General features: G+C 43.4%; 1 protein-coding gene across 3 annotated transcripts in view; it reads right to left on the bottom strand.

Annotated features, from left to right (window-relative positions):
- The window catches only part of foxp4 (forkhead box P4), a 110,561-nt gene extending 99,823 nt beyond the window's left edge, over positions 1-10,738 (bottom strand). For all 3 annotated transcript variants that reach the window (XM_018758630.2, XM_018758632.2, XM_018758631.2), the window contains exon 1: positions 10,134-10,738. The gene's annotated coding sequence lies outside the window, so the exon portion shown is untranslated. The remainder of the gene's footprint in view (positions 1-10,133) is intronic.
- Positions 10,739-24,122: the final 13,384 nt, after the last annotated feature.

Genomic DNA, 24,122 nt, shown 5'->3' with positions numbered 1-24,122 from the left:
ATGCCGACCGACATGTCAGGAAGTTTTTCGGTAAACTTTGACAAAGCCCTCGAAAAATGCTCAACAAATACATCTGGCTCTCAGTGGTGAAGGATGCCAAGTTTTCAATAAGTCTTGCCCCCACCCTTGTAACCCCGCACCCAGCAAGAGCTGTTTGTTCCTGACCCTTTCACCGCTCCAACATAAGTACAACCAAGAAGCAGCAAATTAGTGACACACATCGCATAAAATAAAAGTGACCTTCACACTCCAATGGGCTTGCTTTCTCTAATATTTCACTATGAATATTGTTTTCCAAGAGTCGAAGGCTTCTTTAAGGCTTCTAATAAATGTCGTTGGTCCTTGAAGAAAACTACATTTGTGTTTTCTCCATTACTAGCAGACTGTAAATACTTCAATAGGAACCTCTTTAAAAAAGGGGAAAAAAAGGAGGTTTAAAGAAAGGAAGAAAGAAGCGAATGCAGAGCCCTCTACCGTAAGTTTCTCAGTGTGCCTAATCAAAGCTTCAAAACACAATTTTCCCCAAGATGGCATTCCCAACTTTCCAAAAGACAAATATTAGCAACTAAGTTCACCGTTACTTCCACTCTATAAAGCAAGGGCATTAAATTCACTTAAACATTTAATTAAAAAGATTTAAATTGGTTTTAACATTTTATTTTTGCTTTCATTTACGCAAGGTTGGATTAAACTACACAATTATATTTAATACTACAATGCCAATTCCAGGGATTTTCAAAATTGTATTTTCTTCGGAATTTTACAGGTAACCTGTACAGGTAAAATTGATTTAATGCACAGGCTGCTTTACCAATTCTAAATCCCATCATATAATTTAAAAAGTTTCCCAAAACACATATTTACCATCCCCTTCAATTTCATTTTTTCTTTACTCATACATCTTTTGGATATTTTACAATTTTCAAAGTAAAAAAAAAAACAAAAATTCTTCTCTTAATATTTACTGGATATTTATGACACCTTGTCAACCAGGCAAAATATGTCTAAAACGATAACTGCAGTATGACAAAGAACTTTTTTTTTAATTAAGCACACTTTATTTTAAAATAAATTAAAAAATACATGCGTATTCCGAGAGTCCCGCAAAAAAATGAACATGAATTGTTTGCCAACGAGTACTGCTTTTCATGAAGCCGCTCAGCGCGTTTCCACCACATACTGAAAGATGAAGCAGCGGCTAATTAGCAGAAAGGGGAAGGTGCCTTCACAGGAATACCTTGTGTTACAATAAATTGATAAAGGCTGCATCACTTCAACCCGCCTTCAGTTTTAATACAATAAAAAGGACACAGCAGCCTGCACTTAAACAGTGTGTTTAATTCAGCAGCACAAAAAGTGAGGAAAAACTGGTTTCAGTCTACAAAACATGGGTCTCGCACTAGATGCGCTCTCACTGGCCCCAGTGCTCAAGCTTTTTTTTTCCTTTTTTTGGTTCAGGAGGGAAACACAGGAGAAGCACACAAAAGGCAGTGGGACAAAAGCAAAAGCGGCAGGGAAGAAAGGGGGGGTTGTCTCCTGGAGAGCACAAGCAGCCCCAAGAAAAGGGAGCTTGTGCGCACCGATCAGAGAGCGCCCGCTAGTCACCTAGCGCCACGTCCCTTTCTTTTTCTCCTTTTCCTCCCCGCTTGCTCCCTTTGGGGAAAAAATTTAAATGCGACAGCCCCCAGGAGACCGCTGTGGTCAGGCTGAGTGGCCCAGCTACCTTTATTAGCAGAAGCCGGAGGAATATCCACATTGTTGGCTGTCGCAATTTCAAACCTGCTTCACGATGACCACAAGACACACGTTTAACAACTTTTATCATCATACTTTCGCCAAAAAACTGTTGCTCTAGCAAAGAAAACAGTGGCAATTAAAAATAAAAACCAGAAAAATATTTCAGTTTTTCTGAACCTTTTTCAGGAAAAAAAAAAAATCCCATTAGAAGAGCACCCTAATGTAGAGAAGAGCTACTCAAAGTGTAGAATATTAGGGAAGACACCGCAGTGATGGAAACAAAAGTGACACCATATTCTGCTTTCCTCTACAAGCGTAAAACAACAGAGGCTGCAAAGATTGCATCACACCGCAAAACTTTTTCCCCCTTTACCCTTTCTTAAAAATGACTAATTCACTCCTCTGAAGGTCTCGTAGATAGACACGGTAATCCTGGGGGTTTAGGGGCAGTTTATTTCCCAGGGAAGAGGGATGCCAATAGCAAATCCTTTTACAAATGTCAGCCACCGGTGACCGGAGAAGGCAACACACCGGCACACTGGACAAATCCCCCCAGGGAAGGATCTGTGTGCTGCAGCCCACACGTCGGGCCGAAGAAAATGCCAGAGCCACTGCGCCACCTCCCTTTAAGCAGGAAGGAGAGAAAGGAAGAAAGACATAAAAAACACAATTATTCAGAAAACAGCTGTGGATAATATAGTGGCAGATGTCTCTTGGTCAACAATGTCCACAGGCTGTGAGTCGGGAGCTAAAAGCAGCATGACCCGACAGTTGTAGGCTTGCCCCCAAGACAGACAGAGTCTCAGAGACGATTGTGAATAAAATAAATGAATAAATCTGCATTCAGCCTCTTGGCACGTCCGTTCACTGCAACACATTAGAGAAGGTCATTCAAATTCAGGAGGAAGCGGAAAACATACTTTTCTCCAGATTAAACCCTGCGTAGAACATAACAGCTACAAAGCACCAGAAGCACGGTAAAGAAGGACTCGGGTCATGTCAAAACAAAAACGTTCTTTTCGGAAATGCTTCAAATTATTTACATTTTACCATGAAGGATTCTGCATTTATGCTGCTCTGGAAAATGCGCAAAGTATGTCCACTGTACAGTTTGGGAACAGGTGTCCATGTTTAGGTACTAAGGGAATTTTACTTCCGTTGCTTATTTCTCTACAAGCAAATCATGGCTTTGCAATTATTTTAACATTCTGAGCAATGCTGGAATTACACAAAGTTCCTTCATGATATCTAAGACAACATCAAGTTATTATAAGACACTTTTCTCTCTGCTCACATGTTCACTGTCCACCACTGCTTGATAAACACATTTGATGGGCAATATCCACTTCAAGCCCAGAAGACAGACTGCAAAACTGCTGCAAGCAAGATGCCACTGTAGCGCCAGGGCTACAGCTCCCCATCCCGCTGTCACCGGAGAGCTGCGTCGAGACGGGCTTTGCTAGGAAACCTCAACCCAAACCCGCACAAAAGAACTGAGAACAGGTGGAAAGTGCTTTTGTCGGCAGAGCTTCGGCAGTATCACATCATTAAAATGAATTAAAAACTTTGGAACTCACCAAAGAATCTTTTAAACTAAACTGACTGAATGCTCTTAGCTGTATTCACTCACTTAACACGGTGGATAAAAATGGGGGAAAGCGCAACTGAAATACTGACACAGATCTCGTTTTGTTTTACACTAATGGGAGATAATTCGGTCAGAAGATGTATCACATTTGACTGTTTCAAATGCAAATAACATAAGCAGACATCCCTTGTTAGCCATTACTAATACCATAAAAGGAACCAATACATCCAAGTCGGCTGATACTTTCCGGATTACCGAAATGAAAATGAGATGCATTTATATGGTTATTACTCATATGGCAACCCTGCAGCATGAGGATTTATCAAGGCGTACAGCGCAGCACCAGCAGCTCTTGTGGAACGCACTCCCTGCACCTTCTGACCGCTGGGGCCACATTAGGATTTAAAGACCAGGCAAGGTTCCTCACCATCGGCTGCTGTGATGTGAATTTCACTGTTTGCACGGTGGGGAGGGGGGGCATTCAGGACAGAATGTAAAGCCCTTCAACGCAAATGGCATGTCTGAAACAGACCTCGTCGTGACAGACTGAAATGGGAAATAAGCTACTGGACTTCCATGTTTCGGGCAATTTGAAAATTTAAGTGTTTTCAATCTGTGAACCTGCAGCCAATGCCCTACATTCAAATACAGCGTTTAAGGTTTTAGTGCAAATCATTTTTCCACAGCAGACATCTTGTCGACACAGATGGAACTGTGTTTTAAGACAAGTGGAACGTGTTGCCGCACTGACAAGTTTATGCGGTGTGTTAAGTTGCACTCAAAACTGCTTTGCTCCAGCTTCATCCGTACATCTCTAGCATTTTTAGCCATATAAAACACTTCAAGAAGTTGTCAGATTTTGTTTAAAACAGAGCTTTTATGATTTCGGCTACTCTGTCCCTGTGTTGATAGATGTGCTGGGCTGTCAATTTTTTTCCCTGCTGGGGTTTTAAAATATACAAAAGCCATGTTATGAAGACCTTATGAAGGGAAGCGGCATGGGGGGAACGAGTGGAATAAGGCAGCCGGATTGAAAGAAAATCCATAACACAAATACAGCTGTCAAGTGGAATGCAAAGTTAGCAGAGGCATTGCTGACCGTTGGGATCAGTTTATGGCTGAAGATGCCATCCCAGAAGACACCATTTCAGAATTCCGCATTGATTAATGCCAAATCAACTCAAACAGAGAAGTTCCTCACGCAGCCGGCGGCACCGCAGGCTGTGTGCCGAGGGGCCGGAGGAAAAGAGAGGCCACCAAGGGACTTAAGCGGGCTGTTTTGGGGGACCGATGGAGGTGATCGCAGGGAGGAGGGGTAAGGACTCCCATCCACTTCAAGGCACTTCTTTAGGCAGGGGAACAAATCAGCAGCTCCTGCTGCCCTTGCTGGTAGCAGGCCCCTTGGCTGTTGGGTCGCTGGCAGATCTGAGCAGCACGCTGTCCCCAGCAAAGGCCGATCCTTAGCTGCTATCCGCACCTTCAGCTCCAATAACAAGCCATAAAGAGAAGTGCAGCCTGCCAAGCCCTCTCCAGGGAGGTTTAGCTAATGGACACAAAGAATAACGACCAACACCCTCGGCTCCGCAGTGTCATTTCCGTCCGCTGGACACCCTGCCTTTCTTCAGCAACTTTCCTCCAGAGCTCATCGGAAATAGGTCTTTCCTCTCTTTTCTCAGCGCTCGGGGTCATTCTTTAAGAAATTCATCACCTCCCAACTGAAAGGCAATGCTAATACAGCACTACGCCCAGCTTCCTGTAGTCCACGCCCCAAAAAACAAACACAGAAGTTTTCAGTGACAGAGGATATTCTGAAAAACATGCAATATTTCTTTCAATATGTACAGGCACCTGATTTTCACCCTTGAATTTTTAGGTGTTTACATATGCAACAAATGCCCCTCTAACTTTTTTGGACATCTATCTATCTATCTATCTATCTATCTATCTATCTATCTATCTTTTTCGAACATGTGATTGCTTAATTAAACGTTACAATCCTCCTGACACATAAGCTATGACCTCAACCCTGATCTCTCCCAAAAGGCAGTCCAGTCATGAAAAAGTACTGTCCCATAAGTAAAATAAAATTTTTTTTAGAAAAAGGTATCCACTGCTTCTCTCCAAACTACAACCCTTACAGATGTCCTACTTCAATCCCTTAGAAGAAGGAAAAAAAATTCAAACCCTTTTTTAATAGGATTAATTGTACTTTCTGGATTACAGTGATTATTTTTTCCTTTATCTTTTCTTTTTCCCCAAACTGATGATTTCTTGTCTCTTCAATAGATTAAGACAAGCACAATGTTCCATTTGGATAATAAAACACCATAATCTTTGCATCTACGCCATACAACTGTTTAAGGTTCCTAGGTTTGCAATGGAGCAAATGACACCACTAGATAGCAAGCAGCAAAATCAGCTCTCAATGATGAAAAAACATGCACAATCTATACTTCAAGAAAATTTCAGCCATCAAGTTTCCAAACAACACATTCAATTAAAACCAAATGTTTAATTATCTTTTAAAGAAATTGGCTTGGATTTATGGTCACAGAAAAAGTTAACAAATCAAGAAAAATTGGACCGTAAAATTTCAATCCAAGTTTTTCAAAAAAAAATCTGAAAGTTTTAAAAACTCGTAACTTCTCATGTCTGGGTGCATCACAACAATTATCAATGTAGTGCATCTCGAGGACATACATATCCTGTGTCAATTTCAGCACCAGCTGAATCACATGCATTTTATACACACTTATATAGAAAGTGCACTCAGTCAAATTTCCAAAATCATTTCTGAAAGGTTTGACAGGCAGCAGAAGAACCAAGTCCTTTTAAAGAGCATTCACCATATTAAACTCGGGACATTATAACCGAAACTGCACGTACAGGGCACTTAACAAAAAAGAATCACATTTGAAATTAGAGAGCTCATTCTCACACTCACTCACCCACACACGCGCACACATACACACACTACACCCTCCTCTACACATAAATGCTTTTAATAGGAAAACATTGTGCCAAAGAGATTTTAATTTTTGCAAAGAAAAAAGTCTTCTAAAGCCCAAACTTAAGGAATACATAAATATTAACCAGAAATGCACACAAAAAGTGTCAAAGATAAAAGGTTTATCAAACTTGATTAAAAATATCCAATTCTGGTCTTGTGTGTCTGTGACGACCAGGTGACCCATGCAGCATCTAATCCTTTCACTTCATCTCCCTCTACATCAGCTCTCTTGCCCTTCGCCCCAAGCCCCCCCCTCCCAAGAACCCCAGTCCAAATGCAAAACAAGTGTACCATCACACTTAAACTTCATGTTCTTCATGAATAAATCATCTCTGCCTTTTTTTCCCCTTAAACCACTGTAAGAGACCCTGGGAGACGCGCAGTCTGTCCTTTTACGGTCTATCAGAGACACAGATTGTGCCCTTTTATGGTCTATCAATTCAACGGAGAAAATTAACACACCTCTAGACCCCACAGGCATGAAAGAGAATCCCAAAAATTGTATGAAGGCAATGGATTTCAAGTAATGCAGTACGACGAAAAGAAGAGGAACTGATGAACTTCCAAGTAAGAAGAAGGTGTGAGGTCTTCTCTTTGCAGCGGTTAGAACACTACAAGAGCGTGAAAGGGGTATTTTTTGACATTGTCAAGCTTCCTGCCTGCCATCACCCCGTTTAGTGTCTCGGCAGAAGGGCTTCTTGTCCCTGGAAAGTGGTGTTCCCAAACTTTCCCGCAGACACAGGGAACGAGACACCATTTGTGGCTCTGAGCCTTTCTTTTTTCCCAATCTCTCCTGCACTTGTACATAAACAAACTAAAAAGTATAAAAATTAAAGAGGGGATGTCTAAATGCCTTTTAAATGAACACCTGCAATATCTAGACAATCTCAGGGCTGACATAACTAATTTCCAGTAATTTCACTCAGTAGGAAATAAATCACAGGAGTTTCATAGGAGCTGAAAATGTTTTGTAGAGTAAACACTCTTGACGATGCTGTACAATCAAAATCAATTTCACTTTTAAATACAGATGTTTTTCACTTGTGATTTAGCAGTCCATGTCCAACAAATGAGCAATGAAAATGACATATTTCATGTTATGTGCACATCCATGTCAGAGTGTATTAGCAATGTCGGCAGAATTAATTCCAAATGTCACCTAAAATATTTTAGCTAAAATCCGAAAAGTGGTATTTTAAAATTTAGCTACAGAAACGCAGCCTTTAGGAATAGCGGCCCATTTCATGGAGTTGAAAAGAAACAGGACTTCATTTAACGTTACATTTTATTAATGCTATTTTTAAACAAACAAAAAAAAAAAACTTTGTCGGGGAGGCTAGATGATAGGAAGCAGGTAAATTGTGGTGTAACGAGAAACGTCCCGAACTTATACCGACCCGACTGTGAACCACGCAGCTAACAGCTTCTCCCGCCACAGCAATAAGAAAGAAAGAAAGAAAGAAAGAAAGAAAGAAAGAAAGAAAGAAAGAAAGAAAGAAAGAATTATCTCCCATTTTCCCGAGTGGAAAGGACAGTAAAATATATTCGGGAAAAGGCGGAAAGCTCTTCGCGTGTAAATGTTCCGAAAGCAAAAAATATATAGTCACCTACGAGATGCTGGTGGACATTTTTCATGATACAACTTTTGCTCTGTTACCGGTTTAATATTTGTAACCGTTTAAATGCATTATTTATATTGAACGTTTCTTTGTGTCCCTTAATCACACAGGACACATAAAACAAATTGTTCTTCAAATACATAAAGCAGCGCATTTCGCCACACTTATCGGCATAACAAAAACAAAACAAACATTTCAAACGTTAATGGTAAAACATATTTAGAAATGGTCACATGCTGACGCCGGTGTTTGTTAAAATTAGTAAGGAAGCGCTCATTAGAATCAGTGAAGATCTACTTCGTTTGGAATAAGGGAAAACTTGTCCCCGAAATTTCTGAAGGCTTCACACTTTTTTCCCGTGCTGTCGAATACAGAAAGTCCTTCCATTTCCGTGTAAAAACACAAACACATACTTCTTGGACGCAAACAATACAAAATTAGAAACGAAATATCTCTGCTAGTTTACGCACAATTAAGCGCTCAAACCCGACACGACGCCACACCTACATCGACATGTATTTTGCCGTTAATTCTCTATTATTGTAAATTTTATCTCAGCGCCAGGCTACGACATTCATCATGTAACCCCGAGTGCTTCCTCCGACTATTATTTTCCCCGTACAAGTGCTTCACGTTGCACGGTGGACGCCACGAAGTTCAGCAACTAAACTCCCCGTTCTTGCTACTTTTGATTCCGAACGTGTGTGTAAAGTTACCCAAATCTTAGTTTGCTGCGGAAAGCAGTCGCTCTGTTTAATTTCGGGTAGTTTCTGGCTGTTCCAGCCACCCGGTGTTCTCCCGTCCACTCGAAAAGCGGCCCCTCGTCCCGCCTAGCGCAGCCCGAGCGCGCGCAACTCAGCACCGTCCGCACTCGCACGTGAGCAGAGCGCTCTCCGCCACGCGCACCGCGCGCCAGCGGCACCACCTGTGTCGCCGAGCACTGTAAGAAAGTTCCCCAAACAGGTTCTGCTTCTCAAGGAACTGCCCTTAATACAGCTGATGGTCGAATGCATTCATATGCGCTGCGGGCAGCCAGCTACAACTGCCAACTTTACAGTAAACTTTTAATATTATCTAGTCACTTCAATCAATCATTGTTTGATTCAATGCCTGCTGTAATAACCCTGCCTTGCTCTGGTCTGGGTATCTGTATCTGGACTGGGCCAGTACTCTGCTGTCCAAACGGGTACATACATCTGTAAAGTTCTCTGTCTCCAGTCCAAGGCACTTTGGACAAAGGCTTTATTTATAACAATAATAATAATAATAATAATAATAATAATAATAATAAATACATGGTAACACAGAAATATGTGAAGGGGTATAGCGCGAGCAGTTCTGTGGTTCGTGCCTGGTTTGCGAGGCCGGTGCCGAGGCTGCCTCTCTGCCTGCGCTCGTTCACCGCACTGACAAGGCCTGCTTCTCAGGGCCGGGAGTGCCGCTCACAGTGGAGTACCATTGTTCCCTTCTGACTTTAAGCCATCGACCAAAACTCATTTCACAGCTCAGACGACACACGGTCCGAGTTCACACACACAGAGAGAGAGCGAGAGAGAGTGAGAGAGAGAGAGAGAGATACACACAGACACACACACTTACCACATGTTACAGTCTGGTACTCTAGCGTCCTTCGCCACCACCATGCCCGCTATGGACACCCCATTGACCGAACGGGCCCCTAACACCCCGTTTCCCGCACCGCAACATTACTCACAATTTCATGAGCCCTCAACTGCCTCAACTTGACCGAATACATGCGCCAGTTCGAAAGAAAATTCAATGTTTCAACTTTACAATTAGATAAACATTTTAGTGATTCATTCACTTACCATCCGTGACCGAGCGCCTGGCTTCTCGCACTGTTTCGTCTTTTCAAAAGACGCAGATATCAATAGCTTAAAGAATTTCAGTAAGATGCTGAAAAAAGTAAGAGTAGGCCAAATAATCTCGCGTCTGAGCATATATGAATAATTCTTTTTACGTGTACGTTTCTAAAAAAAGTTTGAATAAGTACAACAATGGCTGATAGCGCTGGTAACAATGGGGAAAAGTTACAAATTAACATTAAGCCTTAAAGCTAAAAGTTTACATGCGCTCATGTGCAGAGAGCTGTCAGAGTTGGTGTGGTGATGAGGTTCGAGGTGCTAATGACTGAATCGGAAAGGGACGAGGTATCAACCTGTTAGGAGACTGCGAAGAAGTCAACTTTCACGGCAGCGGCTGGACCATGTGGATTGCTCACTTCCAGCTTCTGCGGAATTGTCCCAACGATTCCCAAAAAGCAACGTGAAGAAGAGCCTAGAGGAGGAGGAGGAGGAAGAGGAGGAACACGAAGAAACACAAATGTTGCTCTAAGAGCGATGTGGCGCACTCATTTGGCACTTTTCTCGGTGAGTTCTTGCCGTGCCGCCTCTCGCTGCTCCGTCGCTGTCCTCCGTGGGAGTGGGTCTGACTCTGAGCGCTGCGCTGACTCTCAACAATGGTGCACTAGCTGCGGGGCTGCATGTCCGCCGCGCGCCGCACGCCGCTCAGCGCTCCGGGAAGTTCGAAAGCGAAGCGCACACAGCTTTCAGTTGTCTCTCTTCGCCGTTCCCCCTGCTCCCACTTTTCCCTTTCTTCGTCTTTTCTCTCTTTCTTCTTTTATTCAGTGTGTACGCTTTCCAGAAGTCCGGGCGATAGCTCTCGCTCCACTTTTTGGCATGTCGTGTCGTCCCCCTCGCTCGTTGGGAGAGAAATCAGTGTTGAATTACTCGGCTTGTGTCTGTGTTGGAGATGTGTTGGGGACAGTTTAGTCTACCGTAATTCATCTAAAACAGGTGCGCGTCGACAATCTCAACTACCACACACCAACCTCGACCCCCCCCCCCCCCCCCCGCTGCCTCACCGCTTCTGTCTGCCGCGCGCTGGAACACAATAACACAATAACAGCGCGCGCGGACCGACGCTCGCGAGGGACTCTCGTCTTTTCACCTCTTTTTGCATAGAATACACAAATCCACCGCGCAGCAGATGTTGGGAGGAAAAAAACAGAGAGCCAAACCTCGAAAGCAGTTTACTTTTTCGGATTATCTTGGAAATAACATCATATAACATTTTCTTTAGTATAACTTTTTGTTTTGTATAGTACTCTTAGTGCAGTTGTAAAAACAATTTTTTTCAGTTTTAATAGTTAAAAATTGCCCTAGTTATATTTTTTTCTAAAATGCAAAACTGTAATTTAAAAACTTGTAATTTTTTATAATAAGATAAACTGTTCATGAATCCGCATGGAAGACATTGCTCATTTAGCTGATTAAATTACACAGAGTATGGGCAGTGTTAATAGAAGAGTGACACGTTTTCTTTCTTTTTTTTTTGGTCAAAAGCAGGGTGCCGTCTCTCTGTCCTTATCCTTTAAGCCCTTAGCATGAGGAAATGAAGTCAGTGTTCATGTTTCGGTGGGCTGTGACTAAAGTAGAAATTAAAGACATAAATAGCCTCTTGGTTAAACGAGGATCTCTAAAGGCTGTGTCTGAGTGACGATGAGTTAACTTCTGGCCCCTGGGCTGGTTGTCGAACCCGGGTCCGAATCCTGAGTCCTCCCATTTTTACGGCTTACGAGATGTTCAGCAGCATTCTGGCGGTAAATGAACGCTGGAGCCAGTGTGCGGGGCAGCACGTGCGCGTCCGCTCCCGCGCCCCATTTGTGCATCCCGCGCTCGCATCGTTCTGAGCGCCTGCGCTGCGCGAGCTGGGAGGACGAAGGTCGTGTGCTTGAGACGGCCAGGTGCGTTATGCAACTGCGGACAGAGAAGGGCGCGCGGCAATGGACGAGCGAGCGAGTGTGTGTGGACGCTTGAAACGTCGTATTATCAGTTAATGTATTTAAGGTCGAGCTGTGTAACTCGCGATTAATTTAACTAGTCGATGAAGAGCAGAAAAAAGAAGGCGCTCACACCCCAGTGAAGTTCGGCTTTTCTTTAAAAACTCATCGTGTCACATTGTGCTATTTAGCATTGCAGTATTTCAAGCAGCCGCATTTTCCTTTAAACTGCCGCTCAATTGTTCCGCCCTTTTCTGTAAAATACAAGAATAGTGTCCAAAGTGAGGGGAAGTATGAGCCAGGATGCCTCCAAACTGTGTGCAGCACATGAGTAATTTACTCCCAGCATGTAGACGTGTGATAAAGTTACTGCCTGTAAGCTGTGGTGGTGCATTTGGCAGACACCGGACAGATACTGAGGGCCCTTGGAGAGACACCAGGTGACACAGGACAGACACTGGAGGGGCCTTGGAGAGACACTAGGGTGACACAGGACAGACGCGCGAGGGGCCCTGGAGAAGACACAGGACAGACGCGCGAGGGGCCCTGGAGAAGACACAGGACAGATGTGCGAGGGGCCCTGGAGAGACACAGGACAGACACTGGAGGGGCCCTGGAGAGACACAAGACAGACCCTGGAGGGGCCTTGGAGAGACACAGGACAGATGCCGGCAGGGCCTTGGACAGACACTGGAGAGACACAGAACAGACACTGGAGAGACACAGGACAGACACTGGAGGGGCCTTGGAGAGACACTAGGGTGACACAGGACAGACACTGGAGGGACCCTGCTCCTGAATGGCAGTGCCTGTCTTCCAGTTCAGGGACCAGTCCACCGAGTGCCACACGCAGCCCCCTTTGTCACTGACAACCAGGACAGGAGAAGTTTCCACGAAAAGTGTGAGCTGCTGCACATGAACCCCACACCACCCAAGGTGTAACAATGAGGACACCAAGGACTTGCTTTGCCAATTTCCAGGCTTGAAGTGCCAGCGAGTGTTTGTTTGTTTTCCTTTCCTTTGACTGCACACAGACTTGTTGCAGGGGAGGGAAGAGCACCTTTCTGATACAAAAGTGCCTCTGTTGGTTTGAGCCGCTCTCCATGTTGTAATACTTCTGCATTTCACGTTCTGCATTCTTCCTTGATAATTTCTGTTTTGTTTGGAGTTGTGTACGTATCCACATAAGTCACGCATCCAAAAATAACGCAGGACAGTTCAGACTCGCAGAGACAAACCCCGAGATGAGGAAATAAAGGGTATTTGTTTGTTACCGACATGCCTGGATTGTACCTGGCTCCCAAGCAGCCGCCCTCCCCACCTCAACCCCCCACCCCCCCTAGCCGCCGCAGACCGGAGCGCCTAGGGAGCTCCAGGAGCATGTGGAGCCCGGGCTATTTTTGTCTTGCTGTTTGTTTGTTTGTTTGTTTGTCTTTCCTTGCATCTCCATGGAGATGAGAGTGACTGTACTGAGGGGAGGGGTGGGGGTGGGTCACATGGAGACTAGACAGGCAGGGTTTTTTTTTTCTTTTAATGTTTGTTCTTGCATTTTTTGAGGTTCTTGCCATTTGTTTGTTTGTTCAGCGATGGGACGATTCATTTACTACCATAAAGAGGCACACATGCCCTGGTCCAGTCGATATGGTAGTCCAGTAAGGCCCCAACGCCTTTCCCCTTGGTTGCATTGCGCTCTAGCTGTTTTTTTTTTTTTTTAGCACTTCCACTTCCACCAAACTTATCGTGGAGGGTGCCGTTAACCATCAAGCGAACAGGTAATTCAGCTGAACAGTAATTTGGTATAAAATGCACTTTTCACTCAGCTCTTCGTAATGAGAGGATAAATGCGCGTGCCTTGTGATTGTGAAACGCCCCGTGTTCATTCAGTGGGAATGACCTTATCGTTCCTCCGAGTTTCACCTTTTGTTCCTAGTTAGCATTCCTTCACTGGTTGGTTTTAATGACCAGCCTAATGTAAATATTTAAAAGAGGCCTGTCACATTGTTTACACTGGCCTGTGTTTATTCGCCGTCACGTGCATTGCATCACTCTCACGTGTACATGCGACAGTTTGCGCTCAGTGCTTCTTTTCTGAGCACACAATGTAAGAATAAAAAAGCACAAAAGGAATAACTTATGAAAACATTATAACACAGAGGGCTTTCGGGTAAAATGCACTTTGCACGCTTTTCCTGGGAAGCTGCACTCTTAAGTGTGTGTCTCGCAGTGTCCCGCTGTTGAACCCAATGCCAAACGGGGTCACTTCTGGGTCCCCGATGAAAGAGAACACACCGCTCGTACTGCTTCTCAACTCGTCCTTCTTGTATTTTGCTCAGAGCCCAAGATGACGGATTGTTGGACGATTACAGAGACCCAGTCGTAGCCATTTTTAACGTAATAAGGCCATTGGGCAACTGGAACAAAAAAGTTATTCCTCACAGTGTTTACAAGTAGACCGGCCAGGGCAAACAAGTGGCAAACAGCACCGAGGGCACCGACAGTCCGCAAATGGGGAAAGTAGGACACTTTAGGAGCGTGACCCCCGGGGCACATACTACGGAAAAGTTGGCCTGTTTGTGCCCAGAAATAAGCGGAGACGTCCAGCAAGACAGGGGTGGTGCGACTACAGCAGCATGCAGAAGGGGCACATTCTAAGCTCAGCCTGTTTGCCGAGCCACTGTTTACGGTACAAGACGGTGGCTGAGTGTACAACACAAATTATGCAATTTGATTGCCGAGGCGGATCACAAGGAACAGCAGCATGGTTTCATTAAAGCATCATAAAACTGTTTACACACACAGCTGGCCTTGATTAAAGGGTGATAAATAATGCAGCATAAAGTTGTTTTTTTTTCCCTTCGTCTCCGCTGTTCTATTTGTATGCTATTTCTATGTGGGGAATACCCCCCCACACACCCAACCACTTCCCTGTTGCATCCTATTGCCCTCACAAAGCGGCAGCAGCAACAAGTGACACCCAGGTTATGACCTCTGGCCAAGCTAACGTTTACTCCAGCGGCAGGCTGGCAGGCAGGCAGAGGTGCTCTCCCATGCCTTCAGACCTTGCTAGGTAGCATCTCTGTGGAGAAGGGAGGCGGGGAATCGCCACTCGCCGGCTGCGCTAATGTCCCACTCCGCTGGTACAGGGAGCAGAGGGCACTTCTGCTGGTGGACAGATTGGGGGTTGTCACACTTCTCTGCCCATCTGTTTCTAGAAAGGAAGAGACACAGTGGACATGTCCAGCGTTCGGCTCGGCCTGTGGAAAGCAGGCATCTGAAAGGCATAACGATCCTCCATCACCTTCTCCCATCCACGTGTAGGCCTTTAAAAGGGGGGGGACTCACGGTGGGGCAAGGAAGCAGCAAGTGTACAGCCGCCCCTGGATCTTATAAAGAAGGCTCTAAAGGTCCTTCACAGAATTTAATCCCCCCTCATCCCATCCCAACACATGCACAAGTTACACACACACACACACACACACACACACACACACCCCATGCTCGCTGCCAGCCCCCAATCCTTCACTCCGATCCTGTATCAAAGCAACCAAATGACATGCTGTCTTTTTTTTTGATCTTGCCTTCACTAAAATGACACTCATATCTCCGCTGACTGACATTATCAATCGGCGGCCTGCTCAAATCTTCCGGCCAAACTCCTATTTCCCATCGGAAATCTTACAGCATTGTCCTTTGTTTGCTAAAAGATCCCATAGGAATAACGCTGACTTTTCACGACATTGTGAGCTGTCATATAGGCTGTCTAGGAATCAGTAGATTAGGTTCGACACTGTCAGCCGTGCTGCATTTTCGCTTTTATTTAGGCCTATCTGTTTATGGGACTTTTCCAAAAGGCTATGTTTTTCATAAGCTTTTAAATACGTTCTTCACAAACCAAAAGGCAGGTTCAATAAAAAATAATATTAAATATCAGATAACTTTTGTACATACAGCACTAAGAAGCATCTTCACAAAAAATTTTGGAATTGAGAAAATAAGTATAATTTAAATTGTAGCACAGCAGAAGCCATCCATAATAACTAATATACATTAAACTTGTTAAATTCTGAAAACCAACACTAATTAAGTTTTTTTTTAACAGTAACAGAGCTTATTACAGTAGCAATCTAGCATTTGATATGCCCTGTTACATATAAAATAACACCTTTCCCCTTTTCAGTTCGTCCTCTTTTTGTGATTTGAGGGGTTTAAATAATTAATTACTTTCAAGCAACCATGGGACTGACTGCTTAGTGTTGGCTGTTCTTTAAACAAAAGTAATAAACCTAAACTTTTGCCAGATATGAATTTATTTTGGAAGGAAATCATTGAGGAACTCATTCAGATAAATTATGAATGAAAGTAATTATATCATCAGATAATGACATGCATTCTCAGTGGTTGTTATTTGTATTTCATTTAAAAATATTTCTTGCATAGTAATAATCAATACTACTAATACTTAACATGTTTTATTTAAATCATATCTTAACATTTAGAGACTTTCTAATCAGCAAAAAATCAAAAATTCTGTATTTTCTCAGTAATAGAGAGTTTTATTTTCAAGTCTGCTCATTTACATCTGCAGACATTTATTTTACATTTAAAGGAAGCCTTTTTCACTGCTGCTACTGTATACTGTTTTTCCTCAAAAAAATTAAAAAAAAATTCTTCGTTTTAGGTCACACATTTCACTACCAAAAATGCATCAAATGATAATCAAATGTTAAAGGTAAAACCGGCTCTTCAAAAACTCTGTGCTTTCTTTGCTGTACTTTCTTCATTTGAAAATACAAACGAGTCGGTCATCTTCTGTTACAACAATATAAATTTATGAAAACAATTTTGTGCTGTGTATTGGAAAATGAACACTGTAAACACTATACATTTGCAACTATATGTAATACCCTTATACAATAATCAAAATACATTGATGACAATGAAATATAAAAATGCACAGCAGCATGTATTATTGTGGGAAAAGTATAGCAAATGTGCTATTATTCTTGTTATGATGACGAGATACATATATTGAAAAAAGAATAGCAGAATTTCGAAGACACAGCACGCTCTAATTAGAAAAAAGGTGGCAATGTAACAGTGCAAGGAGTGCGGCGAAGAGCGATCTACCCTTCCACGTCGCCCCCCTTTTCCGGGCCCCTCACTCGAACCTCCCCCTCTCAGGTGCCATTGTCGCAGAGAAGAAAAGTCAGCTCACTAAGCTGGTGACTCTGTTCGAGGAGGGGAATTAAGCAGCACATAATGTACGGACAGGAGCGTGCAACGCAGAGCTCGATAGAGGCCAAACTCGATAAGATGTCCAAAAAAATCTAATGCACATTGAACACTTTTACTCACACTACATAATTATATAATTGCTGTATATCATTATATTACAGAACTTTTAACAGCAATCTTTTTAGGAATATTTCTTCTGCTGCCCAAGAGTCAATGGTCATGATTCTGGTGTTAATCCTGGTCTTAATTTGAACAGTTTGATGGAAAAGACTGTTTCTTCTTCCCCATAGAAATCCCGACCTCTGCAATTTTGCTTGTCCTTGAGATACATTTTAAATATTCAGAAGATTAAAGAAAAAGCGTGAAAGCACACATTTGCCACGTATTTTAAAAATCCCACATTCAGATAATCCATGTATTTGTCATAATCAAACACAAGAGAATGTAAAGGGACAAATGACATAATGAAGCAACAGTGGGACTTACTGTGGCAGAAAATTAGATGGAAAAATACATTTAGCTAAATGTGAAGAAAGAAAAAGGTCCTTGAATATGGGTTTTGAAATTTTAGCTGAGAATGACTTTTTGGTAGGAGAATCCATGTGACTTTTTGATGGCGATAATTCTTATTTTATGTTTCCTACTCTATGTTGTATTTGACAAGAAGTGTCCAAATAATAAAGGTCTGGGGTTTGACCGAAGGGATAGGCTTTTTTTCTTCACCTTTATCAGAAAGAAAAATGGTGGTGGCCATGTGTATCTCCCTTCTTTTTTTCACTTATCGTTAAGTCCATATTCCAGAAGTCAGCAACATGCGGAAACACAAATTTCTTTTTTCCCCCCGTTTCCCTTTCCTTTTCTTGTTGTCAGTGAGTCACGATGGCGGCCCGCCAGGATAAAAGCCTTGCAGTGTGGAGCGGTGTGCCTGGGCCGGGGTTCGGGTGTGGAACACGGGTCCAGTCCGCTGAAAAGCAAGGCACGCTTTACCGTCCAAACATTTACAGCCCCAGAGTGCAAAGCAGAAGACAGCTTTATTCCCAGAACGGCAGAGTACAGGCCAAAACCCCAGCCTTTGATGGTTATATATGTGAGCAGTCCATTGCATTGGCAGCCCCTTTGCAAAAGCAAACGCTGATTTGTGATGTTACCTTTGCAGTTCAGACTTGCATCAAGGAACTCTGAGGCCTACTCATAATACATACATAATATCCTTAACTTGTCATTACCATCAAACCATGAAAGACTCTGGCCACATATTAAAGGAAGCAGATATGTCAGGGGGGTCCTGTTTGTCATCACTCAAGAGCTCTATAAGGAGCAGGCACAAATGAAATCAACCATGTCTGCATGCACCGAACCCAAATATATTTAATCATGACTAAATAATGACACATATGATGATTTCACCTTGGCGGATGCAAAAAGTTAACTTTGTAGCTGACATTTAAATGGACACATAAAAAAGTCAAAATAAAGCACCTTGTACAATGCAGTACAATGTAGAAGGATGCAATTTCTCTTCAGGTGATTAACTATAATAATAACAATAATCAATATCAGCCATGTATTGGTATTGGACTTTCAGTTCAGTTGTATTATCTATATTGCATTCCATCTTTTTCACAAATTTCCAGATATTTGTATCAATTAATATAAAGAATATTTTTATAAAAACCCACGTAGTACAGGACTTAGCACATACTAACTTTTCAAAACAGAGCAAAAACTGGCAAGATGACTGATTGCTATGTTTTAAATGGCAAACTGTGAAACTGTCATTATTGTGTGATGAGACAGAAAGGCATAATGGAGCAATTTAAAACAATTAATTGTGGACGGGAACATTACAGTCTACTGTACGTCATGATGGAGAAGCTGGTCCAGAGCCATCAATGCTAGATCACTAGTTAACTGGCTGGAGGAATAGAAGTATTAAGTCTGATCTGTCTGACTCAGTATGAGTGGAGAAGAAACAGACATACAAAGACTTACCCATAGCAGCTTAGGAGCAAATTTGTATACATGTGTTCAAGAAGAACTGCTGACATTTCTTATGGCAAAGAAACGGGCCTCTTTCTGTAGTTGCATTACGTCAAGAAAATCAGACTTAATTATCAAAACAACTGCACCTCAGTACTTTCTATTTCATGCTAGCTTCCAGATGAGATGTTGAAATTGGGAATGTCGTAATTATGTCATTTATGTGTTTTGAACATACCTGAGAGAGGACAAATATACACTGAGAGCCTTCCAGTTGAACACAGGATGGCGCACAGTTTCACATTGTTACAAATTAATTATTTCAGTTCACAGATTTTTTTGAATATTTGGTGCTGATGTCTTAGGTTTTGCTGGTTACTGCTAAGCAACCATTGAGACTGATAAGTGGTTAAAAGGTCTGGGGAGATGGAATTGCTGAATGATTACTGACAATTGTCCACTGTTAGCCAGCAGCCTACTGGGCAAACTCTGCTGCTCATGGCCCTTCAATGTCCATGCAAGGTGGATTCAGACTCTTGGCTCCTCAATGATAAACAAACCACATGCTCAAGCTAGTTTAGTATAGATCTAGCTTGTATTTCACCTTGTATAACCTGGGACACTAATGGGGTAGCATTCTTCAACTCTGGGCTTCACCGCCCAGATGACAGACACAGGGAAAGAAAAAGAGAGAGCAAGAATCTACACCGTCGACATGAAGGCTCCTGTATCTCAGGCAGCTAATGTCACAGGGCCATCACAGTTTGCTCTTATTGTGCTCAATGGCTCCCTATATTCGCAAGTTCAAGAATCTGCCTGAAGTCCCCATCAAAACCCAAAGTGTGGTGGGCCACATTTGCCCAGACAGGGCTTGATGTCAGAATATGTCTGTACCCTTCATTGCTGCAACAGATGGAATCTGCAGACCATACTGACTGCTAAATGGCACACTGGCAGGCCCGCACACTCACTGACTTTTTCAGTATCATCTCAAGATCTTTTCTGTTCATCTACATTCTAAGCATAGTCTCACTACCAAAATGTCTATCATAGCCTAGAACTGTACAGCTGAACATTTCAACAGCATATGTGTTGTTGATTGCTCTATGAAAAGGAGCATTTCTGTTCTGGAGTATTGTTCATCCAGGTAATTTAACAATTTACTTCTATTCATGCAGTTATCCTGTATCCAGATATGTAGCTGGTTACATTCCAACAGCCCTGAGCATCAATGCATGCTTTTTTCACAGCAATCAGCTCCACTGCTGCCATTTTCTGCAGCGTAGAAAAACTACTCGGTGAGGCCTATTTCCGAGGATAATACTGCACCGCGTCAAAGATGATTCATCATCAGGAGGTGTTGAAAGCTTTCCAAATAACAACACGGGGAGGGCAGCTATGAAGAACTACAGCGGTAACACTGAGAACGAGATGATCACAAACAGGTCCACTGACTGTCACCACTCTTGCAGCATCTTTTCTTGGGCAAAACTCATAACATGCATGCAGGAATCTCCCTGCAGCATAGTAGAGTGTGTCCCCCTACTTTTAAATGAATGGAAAACAGAGCGTGGACTGTAAAAGAAGCACTCTAGCCAGCAGGGAGTGCTGTCCTCGGAACAAGTGTCCCAAGTAACAGTGCCAGCAAGCAAAAACACCATGCGGGGTAAAAACCAAACCAGCCCAGACAGAAATAAAAAGGTTTGTCTGCAACTTGTGTCCACTGCTTCGATGTTACCCGCCTGCACACCCCCCACGACCCTTACCAATATCAAATACATTACATTTCTAACAACGCTTACTCCCTATTATTTTCAGTTTCTCCACCAAGGACCTGGCGCTATGCTTCAGGGCACTCTCTCTCACATGCGCTGTAATGCTGAAATCTCTAAGTCCACTTTAAGGCTCCCAGGAGATGGCAGATCTGAGGGAGCTCATTCCGGAGTCAGCCCGGAGCAATGTCAGCTCGTGAGAGGCAGCCTGACAGAGCTCAGAGCGGGGGGATTAGGGGGAGAGCGCGGGCGAGCAAGCTGTGGAGAGAGAGCCGGAGATGGGAGGAATAAGGACAGATGAGAAATGCACTTTCTGACGACTCCCCTGTTTGTTTTCTTTTTTTTCCCCCTCTCTTCTTTTTCTTCTCAACAACTTAAGCTGTGGTAGTAAAAAAACACAGGTCTTTCTGTAAGTCTGAAAGTTTCTCGTCTCGGTCTTCCACCCTGCCCACCATGCCCAGCACTCGAGCAGTCCCAGTTACCCCTCTCCAGTTCTCAGTCACTCTGCTGCTGGTCCTAGACGCTCTAGCAAAATACGTTCAGTCCGTATTGGTGTGAATAATTAATCCAGTGCCATTACAACAAGATGGTGGAACATATGTACTGCTGTTTTATTCATGCCGGGGCACAATCGTCCGACTCTGCCCACAGAGTTGGCCCTAAATCCCAGGGATTCTCCAGTGGTCATGCTTCGCGTGGTCGATCTTCATGGTTCATTTCCTGGCGGCAGTTGAGTCCAGGTACAGTCAGTAGGGGGTTTTGGTTTCCAACAAATAGCCCCCCCCGATATACGCACTTCTGAAAATGACAATAGGGGCTTTGCGATGGGTGTCAAGCACGCAAGCGTGGCTGAAGAGCAAGAGTAGGGGAGTATAAAGGGATCGGTCAGTGAGGGCAATGACTGAAAGACAGGCCCCATAGCCTGCAGTCTTGTGAGCAGGTCCATCAGCTGGGCCAGTCGCTGCCTTGTCCTCTGAGGTCCTTTTCTTTTTTACCACCGCATCTCCACTCTGTCCCCCCCTCCACACACAAACACTGTGCATGTGTGCTTGACTCCGAGGAAGGCATGAAATTACAATTAAAGCAAACCGACCCCACTGCCTTTGTGAGGTCAGAAGTCCTTTCAGTGTCGACCGACATTAGATGAGGACATTGGGAGAGCTGTGCTGCAGCCAAGATATCACACTTCCTTTCACCTATACATTTTCAACACCTATCAACTGATGTACATTAGTTTAGAATGCAAGGGTGGAGTATTAATGGTACCATGGGCACAATAATAATGACTCACTCGGTGGATCTTGTTTGATTCTGCCCACAGACCTGTAGCTCCTGGCATTGCTTTCACTGTGTTTCTCTTTGTTTCCTCCCACAGACACAGATTGTCCACCGAGGAAGCAATGCGTTCACCTCGACGTGTTGGGACTGAGCACACACATGCCATACTGCACACCCCACCTGGTTTACCCAGAGGACGTTTTGACAAAGGAACAGTTAGGTGTCCTCCCTCTATCTCTGACTGGTAAATCACAGAGTCCATGTAGCTTCACCTTCACACAAGGAGTGTCTCTGTTTTGGAATTTCACCAGAAATAAGTAAAGCATAGAACAATGAATGATAATTATGGGTATAAATCAAATCTGGATAATATGATTGCTTGCATTTCTTGTACATTCTTACACAACCTTCAGATAATGCCATGTCATTATAACTACCCCCATGCTGACCCATTGCATTACATTTACATTTTCATTTATTCATTTACCAGAGCCTTTTCTCCAAAGCAACGTACACTTCTGAGAAAACAAAAGTGCATTTCACCAACAGCCAGCGAGACATAGATACAGTCATGCGATTCTTGCAGTAAAGCAAGTCAGCCTGATACCATTGCTTAACCAGCGTACGTTCCATGAGAAGCTGCATATGTAATTGGGAGAGAGCACAATTTTTTCACAAATAATGTAGTACAAGTAAATAGGTACATAGAATATGTACTGTACATACTATACGTATCCAGTACATTTAGACCCCCTGCAGTGCTGGCTGCTACATGTTGCGGTGGAGATCCTATGCAGAAAGTGTCACACACAAGGTCACTCTGCTGGCCAGCCTCACTTTCTTCTCCGTAGCTCATTCGGTGGCAGGGGAGAATGACACAGGCTCGAGCCGATGAACTCGGGGCTTGCTTCTAGCTGGAGAATGTGGCAATGAGTCGAGAGCCCCTAGGTGTATTTGTCCTACACCTCTCATCCCACCACTGAATGGTGTGTGTGCATGTGCATAGGAAAGCATAGGAAGCGTGTGGTTCACTGAAAGCCCATCACATTCCTACAGAACCCCAAAGAATGAGACATTACCGAGTGATCCATGACCCCGATGCACCCTCTGGGACTTCTTCAAAGTGTCGAAACGCTCAAGAGCACAATGACATCAGCGCAAAACACTGTGGATGCTTCTCCTGCTTTTTAAATTATTTCTTCAAAAATCATTTTCATTATTCACACTGTAATGAAATATTAAGGCCTTGAAAAGCCCTTCAGACTCCATCAAAAGGCAGAAAAGAAATGTATAAAGAGTTCGACCAAAACGGGCCATGAACCTGAATCCAGTTTAGAAAGGTAAGGGCAGGATCTTTTGAGAAACTTCTTTACAGTGTGTGTTAACTGTAGACAGAGGCAAGGCTGACAGAACTGTAGGCCTCATGCATCTGCACTAAAGAGGCTTTCAGCTGTACAGTAATCGTGAGGAATCTACTCTGTGGTTGTAAACTGTGCTTTCAGTTTTGCCAAAAATATCATTTTGTTTTTGTTGAGCTTGTTTTACTATTAACAAAAAGTTTAATCATGGAAAAATCTTACTGAACTTGTAAAATTGTGAAATACGAAGACTTGTTTTTTGTCTCAATACCTCTGCATGTGGGGGGTGTGGTGGTGCAGTGGGTTGGACCACAGTCCTGCTTTCCAGGGGGTCTGGGGTTCGAATCTCGCTTGGGGTGCCTTGTGATGGACTGGTGCCCCGTCCTGGGTGTGTCCCCTCCCCCTCCGGCCTTACGCCCTGTGTTACCGGGTTGGCTCCGGTCCCCGCGACCCCGTATGGGACAGGCGGTTCTGAAATGTGTGTGTATATCTGTGTGTTGTATATGAACTACTGGAACACCATTTTGGCGATGTTACCCAGTACTAATATCATATTTTATTAAAATTTTGAACTGAATTGTTATCTCTCACAGTGGATCATGTCTCGGTGTTATAGCTCACTTTTTGTCCAGTGGAGTTCCTTAGGCTTTTTTCCTTTTCCTAACCCTAGGATTTTTTCCTTTTACACTGTGGCAATTAATTTACTACCATTACATGGACAAAGTGTACATTAAAACTTTTCT

The sequence above is a fragment of the Scleropages formosus genome, chromosome 2, assembly GCF_900964775.1.
Source record: "Scleropages formosus chromosome 2, fSclFor1.1, whole genome shotgun sequence".
Classification (NCBI taxonomy): domain Eukaryota; kingdom Metazoa; phylum Chordata; class Actinopteri; order Osteoglossiformes; family Osteoglossidae; genus Scleropages; species Scleropages formosus.
Note: the sequence above shows the minus strand (reverse complement) of the source record. Positions and strands in the feature narration are given on the sequence as shown.